The sequence below is a fragment of the Cupressus sempervirens genome, chromosome 7, assembly GCF_028749045.1.
Source record: "Cupressus sempervirens isolate cs-2001-9-10 chromosome 7, ASM2874904v1, whole genome shotgun sequence".
NCBI lineage: Eukaryota > Viridiplantae > Streptophyta > Pinopsida > Cupressales > Cupressaceae > Cupressus > Cupressus sempervirens.
This window is the reverse complement of record NC_143124.1, coordinates 208,269,979-208,272,164: the sequence shown is the minus strand read 5'-3', so window position 1 is coordinate 208,272,164 and position 2,186 is coordinate 208,269,979. Positions and strand designations below refer to the sequence as shown.

The 2,186-nt window shown below is 37.1% G+C and overlaps 1 pseudogene across 1 annotated transcript; it reads left to right on the top strand.

The window, feature by feature from the left end:
* The first annotated feature begins 516 nt into the window (after nucleotides 1–516).
* On the top strand, nucleotides 517–1,504 carry LOC149546226 (dirigent protein 2 pseudogene; annotated as a pseudogene). Its single transcript, XR_016353670.1, has one exon. The product of XR_016353670.1 is annotated as a dirigent protein 2 pseudogene (transcript).
* The last annotated feature ends 682 nt before the right edge of the window (nucleotides 1,505–2,186 follow it).

Below are 2,186 nucleotides of genomic sequence, written 5' to 3'. Positions count from 1 at the left end.
ACAACCAATAAGATTGGAAAAAAATATTTTTTCTTAAAATTAGTAAAATATCCAAATATATGAGAACTATATAAAATTGAAAGTTTTTGAAAAATACAAGATTTTGGTTGGACAAAGTAATTGGGAAATATCATTTCACTTGAATGCTATAGTTTCCTGCCTATGCCTACAGTATGAATTAATAATTTTAACTAAATCTATACCTACGTAGAGGCCACAAATTTGATCTAAAAACCTCAATTTTTAAATTTGTGGCCTTTAAGACCTTCACTTTTATCAACAATTGTAAATAAATTAAAAAACCGTACAAAATGGTCACACATTTGGTCCGATGGTATCTTAGATAGTAAGGCTGAAATCTGAAGAACTAACAGAAGATGCCAAATTAATAAACTATCTCAGAAACAGTGGAGCAGGGAAGATTCCTTGAAAGCAAATGGGGGATAAACTACGCCATTGATGTCCCTATCGGTTGTACTCACATGAAGGATGTGAGATGAACCGCATTAACAACCACGCTTTCATATTCATGGGAACTTTGTGGGGACATTGAAGGGTATCCGATGGCTTTACCTTTAAGCCTAGTATTCTCGTGTAACTCAAGGGACCATGGATTGCAATTAAAAGCATATATGCATTCTTATACCCATCGAATCACAATGTGGGCATTGTTGGCTTCTCTCCCAGCATGGCAAAAGCAATGGGTTTGTGTCTGAAATTCATGGCAATAGCTTTGATTTTTGTTGCTTTCTGCCCTGAAAGTGCAAAGGGTTTGAAGAGGAACAGGACAGAGAGAATAACAAGATTGCATTTCTACATGCATGATGTTGTATTTGGGCCTAATGCAACCGTTGTACAAGTAGCTTCTCCTTCAGGAAATTTCACAAGTCCTGGATTTGGCAATGTGTTTGTGATTGATGATGCTCTTACGGCAGGGCCATCGCCCTTGTCTAGGGTTGTTGGAAGAGCACAAGGGATGTACATTGCGGATTCACTCCAGGAACCTAGTTTGATGTTATTGTTCACCGTTGTTCTTCAATCGGGGAAGCACAATGGGAGTACCATAAGCATTCAAGGGGCGGACCGGGCATTTCTTCCGCTGAGGGAAGTTTCTGTTGTTGGGGGCACAGGGAGGTTCAGATTTGCAAGAGGGTACGCGGGCATCATGACATATTCACTGAATCCAAGCACGGCTGTTTTGGGATTCAATGTTACGGTGCTACATTAGGGTAATGTACTTTTTCTGGATCTAGCTTATTTAACAAACTTTGTCATTTTACTTCAAAGCGGACATTTATGATTGAATCTTCAGTGATGTCAATTATTACTAGGTGGGTTTTGGACCCCTTCCGTGTTCTCTTTGGGGTTGAGTTCTAAATTTCGAAAGGATGATTCAGCTCCTTGTTTGAGAGATTTCAAACCCTCAATGTGAGGATCCTTAAAAACTGTTGTCAAAGTTATTATGAATGGAAAAATCAGGGTATATTACAAGTTTATAGTCGCATATGTGTTTTAGCCTTTGGGATTGATGATTGTTATGGAATTTTCACGGTCATGAGATGAGTAAGTATTTCTTTTGTTTGGACATTTAAAGTTTTGGGTTGCATCATACTAAATTGTGCTGGCTTCTTGAGGTTTTAGAAAAAATCTTTATGCTCTTAATGAAATGCAAAAGTGGGTGATTGCTGTTTGATGTTTTAATGGTTTACTGTTTCAGTAGGCATACTCTAAAACTAATTGTCTCAGAATCACGATTGAGATGCTACAACGTAAAGAAAATTATTGATCTCCTGGCTCTATATGTAATCATAGAATAAATTTGATGATTGGCATTAATTTCCCACAGGTCATTAGATTAAGATGAATAGCTTCTAATAAAAACCATTTCAGATCATACTCAATGTTCCGTCATCTTAAATTTTCATTTCCTCGTCTCGATAATGAGCCACTGAGTGTAATCCAAAACATAAGGAAACAAGGCTGGAAAAGATTGTTAATCTTAATTTTGACGGCCTCATTGAAATGCAATAGTGTGTAATTGCCACATGATGTTTTACTGGTTTTCTGATTGAGTAGGCATACTCTATTACTAATTGCCTCTGGATCATGCTTGAGATAGTATAGTACCGAGGAATTATATCAACTAAATTATGTCCTCCACTAGTCTCCGTTTCATCTTTAACAAG